This window comes from Bombyx mandarina, chromosome 23 (assembly GCF_030267445.1).
Source record: "Bombyx mandarina strain Sakado chromosome 23, ASM3026744v2".
In the NCBI taxonomy this organism is placed as follows: Eukaryota; Metazoa; Arthropoda; class Insecta; order Lepidoptera; family Bombycidae; genus Bombyx; species Bombyx mandarina.
The window spans coordinates 15616113-15628293 of record NC_143229.1 but is presented as its reverse complement, the minus strand read 5'-3'; the positions used below and the strand labels follow the sequence as shown (position 1 = coordinate 15628293).

General features: G+C 39.5%; 1 protein-coding gene and 1 long non-coding RNA gene across 6 annotated transcripts in view; both read left to right on the top strand.

Moving 5' to 3' along the window:
• LOC114246584 (uncharacterized) overlaps nucleotides 1-12181 on the top strand; it is a 29712-nt gene that overhangs the window by 2124 nt on the left and 15407 nt on the right. The window lies entirely within an intron of this gene.
• On the top strand, nucleotides 2160-4310 carry LOC149500219 (uncharacterized). Its single transcript, XR_016325210.1, has 2 exons — nucleotides 2160-2412; nucleotides 4000-4310. It is a non-coding gene; the product is annotated as an uncharacterized LOC149500219 (long non-coding RNA).

Here is a 12181-nt window from a genome sequence, read left to right as displayed (position 1 = left end):
AAGATGGGTGGCTGCAGCTACGTTGTAGATGTCTATAGGCTCCGGTAACCACTTCAGGTGGACCATAAACTGTGCTCTGTGCTCTGAGGAATTATTCGAGATGATACCAGCATCTCGTTTTTACCATCGCACCGCCCGCCACCGGAGTAGAGTTCATCCATACTATTAATTATTAAGCGGTAGGCAGCGGCTTGGCTCTGCCCCTGGCATTGCTGAAGTCCATGGGCGACGGTAACCACTCACCATCAGGTGTGCCGTATGCCCGTCTGCCTAGAAAGGCAATAAAAAATAAAAAAAAGAACTCGTTCTTCAATCTAAGCAATAAAAAGAATAATCTCAAAGCGATTCGTTCTGTTGGAAGATAAAGAGTTTAGTGTGCCAATGCAATTTGATTCTAATTTGTTGGGTAAGTGAATTGCATTCACGTCGGGAAGACAGTTTGCTTATTGCGAGTTTTCTAACGTTCTCGATCGCGTAAAAGTTAATTCAATTTTGTATGGAGTTAGAACAGCGCCTCTAGCGGCAAACGTAGGGAAGCTGTTCCAACTCCATACAAATTTGAGTTCGCACTTAAGCACACTGGTTTCCGGAGCCACCGAATGTCATATAAAATAAAAACCAAAGGGTTTTTTTGGTACAAGATTCTAGTCTACCGCCCGACTGGCCTTCTTCTTCCTAGCATTTTCCTGGTCTAATACCAGAGTCTATTTCTCTACTTAAACTTGCCCGGTCTTCGGCATCGATCTGGGTCAGGTTGTTCTCCTTCATATCCGCCCTATTTTTGGGCCTACCGCAGGATCTTGGGCCTGGTTGGTGCGTTGTGGTTTGGCCATATATTTCCGACGTAGCCTGATGGTCTGAGGCTTAAGTGGCCGTACCGTACCATTGGAGAGTGAAATATAATGTTGTTCTGAGTTTTCGTAACGTAATATTTGTATTTATTTCGATACATACATATATATGCAAAGAATAGCATTGTAACTGAAGTTTAGCCAAAATTACAGTTACAATGTTATTCCTTGCACTTGTTGATTTTATGCTTCCTTCCTATTTAAAAGTGACGACCATTTTCCATAGAGTACCATCCTAACTCAATCTCTCCGGGGTAAGATTTAAAAAAAAACATTACCTTCGATATGAACTTGACCGCCGCCGCTTACTTCGATAAAGCGGTATGATATGAGAATCCTCTCATCGTGGCCGCCGGAAACTACATAGCCGATCCTGCGGACCAAATGGTAAACAGTCGACGTCCGCGGCCCAAAACACGTCATTTCGGATCCTCCTGATCCACTAACAGTGCTTTTAGGTATCCCAAGCACCGGTCACTGTCCTCGTCGAACCTGTCGCTTGCGACGAAGGGCTCGACGAGCGAATTAACGCACAGACACAGCCCACTGAGTTTCTGGCCGGATCTTCTCAGTGGGTCGTGTTTCCGATCCGGTGGTAGATTCTGAGAATCACTGCTCTTGCTAGGGTTCGTGTTAATAACATCGTCAGGCTTGAGCCCCGTGAGCTGATCTCACAACCACTTTAGTTTAAACGTGCGATATGCAATCTTACCTTGAAAATTTCGTTAGCGCGATTCAGGCATGTGACAATTATCTTGTGTTTTACGATAGCTACTAATTATTATTTTTAACAGAGATTAAAGTCTTTAAATATTGTTTTTTAATACGTTTTGTTAGCGTCAGACGTATGTATGTAACGGAATCTTTGAACATGATTTTGACCACCTTCAAAACGTATTCAACTTCAACTAAAAATTAAAAATAAATAATAGTTTAAAAAACCTAAAAAAATACGCTTTTATAGAAAATCCAACTAAAAAATAGAAAACAAATTTTATTAAATTTGAATTAAACATAGTTTAAGAAAAAATGGTTTTATTGTAGAAAATTCGTGGGGTGTATGGTATCAGTGGTTATAAATATTTTATGAACAGATATGAGTAGAAGGGTTATTTTGATAATATCCACCCCACCAAAAGCACCCCACGCTTTTTTACAATAAAATAATTTTTTCTTACACTATTTTTATTTCAAATTTAATTAAAATTATTTTCTATTTTTTGGATAGATTTTATTATATCACGCAAAACACAATTAAGTATTTTATTGTTTATTTATTCTGAAGTATTCCATCTTTATATTCCTATATATTTCTTCTGTGCGTGTTTTTGTCACTGATCTCCCAAACGGCTCGACCGATTTAAATGATATTTTTTTTGTATGCATTTGGGTGGCGCTCTGGATGGTTTAGATTCAGATTTATCTTTCCTAGAAATAATTTATATGGCAAAACAACGTTTTCCGGGACAGCTAGTATCGTTCATCATCATCAGCCTGCGGCAGTCCACTGCTGGACATAGGCCTCCCCCAAAGCTCGCCACTGAACCCGATCTTCGGTTCGGTTAGTATCGTTATATCTATCTATACTCGTACAAGTAATTTTCGATGTGACAATAGCTTAACCAAACCAAACAATAATAAAATATGATATAAGTGTGTTTAAATTCGCAGAAGCGAGGCAACGTGTCAGCTTTCTTAGAACAACATCGCTGATAGAGCGGAAATGTTTTTTTTTTTTTTCATATTAAAATTTATAGCTTTTGAAATAATTGTATGCATAATAATTTATATCTATATATTAATACGTGAAGCAAAAACTTTGTATCCCTTTTTACGAAAATTGCGCGGACGGAGGAGTATGAATTTTTCCACACTTATAGAGAATGTAGAGAAGAAGTGCACAATACTAAATTTTTTTTTAAATAATGCATAAAAGATACATTAAATCAATAAAGAAAACATTACACACACTACATACCATGTATTTGACGCACACACGCATGCATACTATTTATTGTCAAACTTTTGTTCTTGACGTCTGTTGTCAAATTGAGAATAGATTAAATATTGTTTGTCTTTGTTAATATTTTTTATAGTGTAGCCTTGGCGAAATTTGTGATTACAGAAGTATAAAATACAATCATAATAGTGTACAAACTTACAATTCCAATTAATTATAATCGAATTTCGACTACTGCGGGACCTCTAGTTTGTTTTAATTTTTCCAAAGCCATGGACACTAATGGACAGTGGGCAGCGGCTTAGTTGTGCCTCTGCTGATGTCTATGAGCGATGGCGATTAACTAGGATTTTTTTCCGTTATTATTATTGCATAGATGAGTGGACAAGCTCACAGCCTACCTGGTGTTAAGTGGTTACCGGAGCCCATAGACCTTGAGATATGAGTTGGACCGTATGTTTGCCCATGATGTTAGTAAAATAAAACAAAAATTTCCAATAAGTATTGTATTATAGTTGGTGAAGATTTTGCGATAATGACATATAAAAAGAATTTTGTTTACTGGTGGTATGACCTCTTGTGAGTACGTACGGGATAGGTACCACCGCCCTGCCTATTTCTGCCGTGAAGCATTAATGCGTTTCAGTTTGAAGGGTGGGGCAGCCGTTGTAACTATACTGAGACCTTAGAACTTATATCTCAAGGTGGGTGGCGCATTTACGTTGTATTTGTCTATGGGCTCCAGTAACCACTTAACATCAGGTGGGCTGTGAGCTCGTCCATCCATCTAACAAATACAAAAGAAAAAAAGTAAAAGATACAAGGATTTTCATCTTAAAATATGAATCAGTAATTTTTAACTGATTTATTAACTAAATTCGATGAAATCCCTCTCATAATTAATACCACATTAGTCTAACAACTGTGACAAGCGATTTCGAAGCATAGCTACAACAAGCGGATGATATACGGTTTTTTTTTATGAGTCGGAATTAGGATGGCGTGGAGTGGCAATATTTTTTTTTATATTAAAACAATTCATCGCGAACTCCATTCGTGGCCGCTTTTTTAAAGAATACAGAAAAACGTAGATTAATTCTACATAAAACGAACCTATGCAATTTATATACAGGGTGTTCCAGAAAGAAAGTCCCAGAAGAATTTATTTGTAGCTGTTGTATATTCCAGAAACTGTTGTACATTCTCACCCGGATAGACGTCCAAAAATGGAGATGGGCTGGGCATATGCTACGCCACCCCACTAACAAATGGAGCAAGCAAGTCACCCTCTGGCGACCAAGAGACGGCAAACGAAGTAGGGGTCGTCAAATCAGGAGATGGGAAGATGACTTGAAGCAGACAGCGGGACCATTCTGGCTGAGAGTAGCAAGGGATAGGACCCATTGGAAGGAATTGGAGGAGGCCTATGCCAAAAGGCACACCGAACTTAGGGACCTCTTGTAACCCTATGTTTAGGAATAAAAAGGCTATTATTATTATTATTATTATATTCCAGAAACTCACAGCAGTATGAAAAATACCAACTTTTTTTTTAAATGAATAATTTGTGTACTACCTGAGTTTTTTTTTTTTGAGTCCCCAATAGCCCTACTATGAGGTGTTTCAGGATTATCCATACTTTCTGGGACGCCCTGTATATGTACATGAAGGGGTAAAAGGCTATTTGTTTTAATCGATATTTTTACAAATTCACAACAAATACTTAAAGGTTAAAAATTTGCAAAAAATCATAATAAAAAAACTTCTTCGGCTATTCGAATAGAGCGAAATTAATGGAAGTTCAATTAAATGTATCGAACTGTTGATGCTGATATCAAATAAAACGGACCTTTAATTACAAAGATAAATGTCGCGTGTTAAGCGAAATGTCGCTTGACCACCCCTTTCACCCCTCAAATTATATTCATGGGGAATGTGGTCTGTAAAGATTTTTTGATTTTTTTATTGCATAGATAGGTGGACGAGCTCACAGCCCACCTGGTGTTAAGTGGTTACTGGAGTCCATAGACAACTACAACGTAAATGACGCCACCCACCTTGAGATATGAATTCTAAGGTCATAGTTACAACGGCTGCCCCACCCTTCGAACCGAAAGGCATTACTGCTTCACGACAGCAATAGGCAGGGCGGTGGTACCTACCCGTGCGGACTCACAACACGTCCTACCACCACTAATTATGTACTCAAATGATAATTTTGTCGATTAGATATTTATTACACGACGTTATTCCTTCACCGTGGAAGTCAATCGTAAATATTTGTTAAGTACGTATTTCATTAGAAAAATTGGTACCCGCCGGCGGGATTCGAACACCGTACATCGCTACATACGAATGCACCGGACTTCTTATCCTTTAGGCCACGACGACTTCAAAGTCAGATCGGTTCAGTAAGCACTTAGATGCCGTCTTGTCTATACTTACTAATATTATAAAGCTGAAGAGTTTGTTTGTTTGAACGCGCTAATCTCAGGAACTACTGGTCTGATTTGAAAAATTCTTTCAGTGTTAGATAGCTCATTTATTGAGGAAGGCTATAGGCTATATAACATCACGCTAAGACCAATAAAAACGGAGCACCAATAAATAATGTTTCAAAATCGGTTTTTTGCCCTTTGTTTTTTTTTTTTTTTTATTGTTTAGACGTGTGGACGAGCTTACAGCCCACCTGGTGCTAAGTGGTTACTGGAGCCCATAGACATCTACTACGTAAATGCGCCACACACCTTGAGATATAAGTCTTAAGGTCTCAGTATAGTCACAACGGCTGCCCCACCCTTCAAACCGAAACGCATTACTGCTTCACGGCAGAAATAAGTGGGGCGGTGGTACCTACCCGTGCGGACTCACAAGAGGTCCTACCACCAGTAATTACGCAAAATATAATTTTGGGGGTTTGATATTTATTACACGATGTTATTCCTTCACCGTGGAAGTCAATCGTAAACATTTGTTAAGTACGTATTTCAGTAGAAAAATTTGTACCCGCCTGCGGGATTCGAACACCGGTGCATCGCTCGATACGAATGCGCCGGACGTCTTATCCTTTAGGCCACGACGACTTCTACGTAAATGAAGTCGCAGGTAAAATTTAGCGTTATGCCAAAGTAACTATTCCACGCGGACGAAGTCGCGGGCAAAAGCTAGTTCAATATAAAATTATTAAACGATTTCTAATTAATAACATACCTTAAAGCGATAGACCTAGAGGAAGATGTAGTCCTAAGAAGAAATTGTTGGATGAAAGACGATATGCGTAAGGGGGGTAACGTATTTCATTACAAAAATTGGTACTTGCTAGCGGGATTCTGAGAAATGTGTCGGTGCGCCGTATTCTCTCTTGTTCCAAATATAACCAAGTCCAACACGTGTTCAGAGACCCCCACGCGGTCTATTTCAGTGGCGCCCCTAAGGTCGACGACCCGCGCCCGACGGGACCCTTACAACTTTTTATCCTCACTCAGCACCCCATTCTTGACGACCCCTTTTACCGTTTTTAGAAGCGTTTCCATAACGTCTTCGGGTTTTTGGGGTTTTAAATTTAAATATAGAAATTAATTTGATTAATTATTTTTTTGGTCATTAAATTATGGTCATATTAATTGAGATTACAATTTCGGGTTCCCACATTGATTTTGTTATTAGATAATTTATTTAAATGAATATGCAATTTCGAAAAGGGCACATCTCTGACAATGTAAAATATTCAGTAAATGAAAAAAATAACTGATTATTTTCTAAAGCAGTGTAAATTTTAAAATATTAACTTTTGAGATATATTTTAGGGTTAATTAGCAATTGAAAATTACTGGAATTATTATAAAATGGGTGTAGGTAAGCCTCAAAACTACATGTATATGAAAAAACGTATTTGACAAAATATGCGACATGTCCCTTTTCGAATATGCATATTAATTTTTTTTTATTGTTTGTCAGAGCCAAAAAAAAATTTAATATGCAATTTCGAAAACGTAATCTAATCATTTTCATACTAAATATTTTAAAGTGTTTTACGTAGTGAAGTACGTATGTTGGTGTTAGTGGTCCACTGACAATTGAGGTTGTCGTTTGTCGACGTACATAATATGTATTTAGGTACAAAAAAAAACCACGTGTGGTACTCGGGGACTGCTGCGGTAAAGCTATAGCATAGTATTTTTTATCAGCTTATACAATTATAATTAGACAATAATAATTTAATATTAAAACAATAATAAAATAAGACCACTCTATAATTATAAACATTAACAAAAGAAAAACATTAACTGTCCTCTTCACACTCATAAGCTAGACCGCGCGAGAGAGAGATGGGCAGACTTTTTTCATGATGTGCATGCAGTGTGACGTCACGCCGCGCGCATATTCACAAACACTACACAAGCGCAAGGTGTGAACTTGTTGAACGTGAGGTACATGGTAGGCGGAGGGGGGTGTGTTAGGTTTTATTTTCGTTACGGAATTTCTTGATTCGGTTGCCGGGCACAAAAGCCCGCGATAAAAGCTATGCAATAGCTTAAAAAAATAGCCAGATTAAACTGTAAAAGTTGTTTTAATTATGTTTATGAGAAGAAAATAATATTTGGGTCAGTTTTTTTTTAAGGTTAACAAAAGTTAAGAAGACCGACTCTGGGTTGCATATAACTTACTAATCATAATAATAATATGTACTTATAAAATAATAGTACCCTCTGATTTTCTCGCCGGATCATCTCAGTGCGTCGCGTTTTCGATCCGGTGGTAGATTCAACGAAGCACTGCTCTTGCTAGGGCTAGTGTTTTTTTTATTGCCGTTATAGGCAGACAAGCATACGCCCACCTGATGGTGAGTGGTTAATGTCGCCCATGGACGTTTATGGATCGCGAAAAGCGAAGAATTTTTGTTGCTTAGTAGGGTGGACGAGCTCACAGCCCACCTGGGTTTAAGTGGTTACTGGAGGTCTCAAGTATAGTTACAACGGCAGCCCCACCCTTCGAACCGAAACACATTACTGCTTCACAGCAGAAATAGGCAGGGCGGGTCACGTCATCTCGGATCCTCCCGATCCACTAACGGTGCTTTTAGGTACTTCAAGCACCGGTCACCGTTCTCGTCGAACCCGTCGCTTGCGACGAAGGGCTCGACGAGTAAATTAACTCTCAGACACAGCCCACTGAGTTTCTCGCCGGATCTTCTCAGTGGGTCGCGTTTCCGATCCGGTGGTAGATTCTGCGAAGCACGGCTCTTGCTAGGGTTCGTGTTAGCAACGTCATCAGGTTTGAGCCCCGTGAGCTCACCTACTAAAGTTAGGGTTACGCTGAAATAGCCACTAGGGCTATCAGCTTAGGTAGGAAAAAAAAAAAAAAAACAGGACGGTGGTACCTACCCGCGTGGGTGGCGCATTTACGTTATAGATGTCTGTGGGCTCCAGTAACCACTTAACACCAGCTGGTCTGTGAGCTCATCCACCAACCTAAGCAAAAAATATATATAAGATCTTTCACGCAATCCATCCATTTCTTCTTAGGTCCACCTCTTCCTCTTCTTCTGAAGTAAAGTGAGGTAAAATTATACTGTATGGTATTTTTTTTTTTCGTTTCAAAGTACCAACGTGGCCATGAATGTCTGTTACACAAATAATAAGATTTATGACGTAATCTTGCAATAGGGTTGTCGCTTTTTTCATCTACCTATCTTACATTAGCCGTGAGTTGAATATATTCCATATTGGCTTCATGACGACTAGTGGGTAGCTGTCACGAAGTGTTGACTGCTAATTGCTTCGATGTCGCTGTGATTTTGAGACTTTCATAGATCCGTACATTAACCGTAGGTTTGGTCCGTAAGCTCAAAGTCGCTCAGCGTGCTATGGAAAGGTGTATGCTCGGAGTTTCTTTGATGGATCGAGTCAGAAATGATGAAATTCGTCAAAGAACCAAAGTAACCGACATAGTCTTAAAGGTTAGCAAGCTGAAGTGGCAATGGGCCGGACATACGTGTCGCAGAACCGATGGCCGATGGAGCAGACGTGTTCTGGACTGGAGACCGCGTACCGGTAAACGCAGCGTTGGGCGTCCCCCTGCCCGTTGGACCGATGACTTGCGGCGATATGCTGGGAGATATTGGATGTGGAAGGCGGAGGATCGGTCATTGTGGCGGACTATGGGAGAGGCCTACATCCAGCAGTGGAGAGATACAAGCTGATAATGATGATAGATCCGTATAAAGAATATTTTCTTCATTAAACCCCTGTTTCATAGGGTTGTGCGTCGGCGTTAACTAGTAATAAAAAAATTGTTGCATTTTCACGCTACGAATGTAGTCTCGTTGATTGTACAATGCTTGGCCAACCTAGAAGTCGTCGTGGCCTAAAGGATAAGACGTCCGGTGCATTCGTATGTAGCGATGCACCGGTGTTCGAATCCCGCAGGCGGGTACGAATTTTTCTAATGAAATACGTACTTAACAAATGTCCACGATCGACTCCCACGGTGAAGGAATAACATCGTGTAATAAAAATCGAAACCCGCAAAATTATAATTTGCGTAATTACTGGTGATAGAACATCCTGTGAATCCGCACGGGTAGGTACCACCACCCTACCCATTTCTGCCGTGAAGCAGTAATGCGTTTCGGTTTTTAGGTAACCACTTAAACCAGGTGGGCTGTGAGATCGTCCAACCATCTATGCAAAAAAAAAAATTATGAATAAAAAAGTCTAGGAGTGAAAATTTTTCGAAAACAATTTTTTTAATCTACTATTCTCTGGTAGCCTAAGGGCTAAGGGGACATTCCAGTACGGCCAGACGGTTTTTAGTTACGTTATAACTGCCGTAAAACCCAAAAAAATACATTATAATTAATTTTAAACAATGATTATCGAGAGTTCTTCTAAAGGAACTTCAGTATATTTTTAGCTGAAGATTACGAATTGGAAAATTCCTTTAACATCCTACCGTTTTCGAGGTAATTAATAATACATTACCTATAGTAGATTTATAAATAGCGCATTACCGTTAAAATAATCATTTGTAAAGTTTAATTTTAGTTAGGCTGACTCGGTGGTGCGGTAGTTAGCAGAGCTGCCTGATGCGTCGAGGGTCATGGGTTCGGTTCTCACATCGAGCAAACATTGTGTGATGAGCAGTTTTGTTTGCTCTTTGTCTGAACGTTTATTATCTACTAGCTGAGTCCCGCGATGTTACCCGCGGTTATTGTCATACGGCCCGGCCGGGTGAAGCCGCGGGGCGAAGCTATTATAAATAAAGTAGCTTAAGTTACTCCTTATATCATCAGCTACCTATCAGTGAAAGTCCCGTCAAAATCGGTCCAGCCGTTCCAGAGATTAGCCGGAACAAACAGACAGACAGACACAAAATTTACAAAAAAATGTTAATAAGTTATATTGGCATATTATGTACTGTACTGTATACATAGTTACGCATTTAGTTAAACGTTTTTATTTTATGGTTACAAACATACACTACAATTTTATTTATTTGTATAGATATATGTATAAATTTAGAAAAATGTTTATCAGTCTCTGATAGCCGGAACACTGGGAATCCTAGTTTGGGGCTGGATGATCGTGCGTGTTTTGTTTCCAGTTATTATTATTACAATTTCAAGAGCTTTTAGGCAGCGGTTCGCTTGTGTGTCTGCGGCTGTTGCTCTGGCGTTGCCGATGTCCAGGAGCAACGGTAACCAGCCAGTCCTTTCATGCCTTGTTTCATATTAATCAACTTCATTTCACTTCATATTATCATTTTTCATAAAAATTATTGAATATTTATTAAAATAAGACTTGACCTAAAGGTCTTAGTTACCAGGTCACAAAAACCCTTTAAAAAAAAGGACACAGGTGAAGATCGGGAAGAGCTCAACCCGACTTAATATATAACTAGTCAGGTCATAAGTATTGTCACACAGTAAAAACTTTTCTTTTAGAATGCTGGCCACAAAAAAGTTTATTGAATTCGAATTTCGAATTGTTCATGAAAATAAAAATGTATACTTTTAGAATTTTACTCATTTTTAAATATGGGGTGGACGCTTAAAGAAGACCGTGTTGCAGTTATTGCGTTGCATCGTTGCGGTTACGCGCCAATTCAAATTTTTAACATCCTGAAAAATTTGAATATAACCAAAAGATTCGTTTATCGTACCATCAAACGATACAATGAAGACTCTAGTGTAGATGACAGGTCAAGAAGTGGTCGCCCTCGGTCTGTTAGGACTCCAGCAGTGATAAAAGCTGTGAAGGCGCGAATTCAAAGAAATCCCAAACGTAAGCAGAAACTGTTGGCCCTTCAGATGGGGTTAAGCAGAACCACGGTGAAAAGGGTGTTAAATGAAAACTTAGGGCTTCGGGCATATCGAAGAAAAACAGGACATCGTTTGAATGCTCGTCTAATGGACCTGAGACTGAAGAGATGCCGCGCTTTGTTGAAGCGGTACGCGGGAAAAAAATATCGGGAAATTCTTTTTTCGGATGAAAAAATTTTTACCGTAGAAGAGAGCTACAACAAACAAAATGATAAGGTGTACGCACACAGTAGTGAAGAAGCGAACAACCGTATTCCGCGTGTCCAACGAGGTCATTTTCCATCCTCGCTCATGGTATGGTTGGGAGTTTCATATTGGGGCTTAAGAGAGGTACATTTTTGTGAGAAAGGTGTAAAAACGAATGCAGTTGTGTATCAAAATACAGTCCTGACGAACCTTGTGGAACCTGTTTCTCATACCATGTTCAATAACAGGCACTGGGTATTCCAACAAGATTCGGCGCCAGCTCATAGAGCGAAGAGCACACAAGACTGGCTGGCGGCGCGTGAAATCGACTTCATCCGGCACGAAGACTGGCCCTCCTCCAGTCCAGATTTGAATCCGTTAGATTACAAGATGTGGCAACACTTGGAGGAAAAGGCGTGCTCAAAGCCTCATCCCAATTTGGAGTCACTCAAGACATCCTTGATTAAGGCAGCCGCCGATATTGACATGGACCTCGTTCGAGCTGCGATAGACGACTGGCCGCGCAGATTGAAGGCCTGTATTCAAAATCACGGAGGTCATTTTGAATAAACTTTAGTGTCATAAGAATCTATGTTTTGTTAAGTTTATTTTGGTATATGAATGGTTACATAAGGAATAAACTTGTTTCAATTATTTTACATTAAACATGTGACAGAATTTATGACCTGACTAGGTATATTGGTAGCAATTATTTCATAAAAGTCGACAACCCAACGCCGCGTGTTATAATGTAATGTCCGTTATATTTGAATTGCATTTCCTTTAACATAGCGAATGTTTATTGAAAATCGTATTTCTCGATGGTTTTGAATCTATTTCGAGCACACGTTTCGTGGGCTA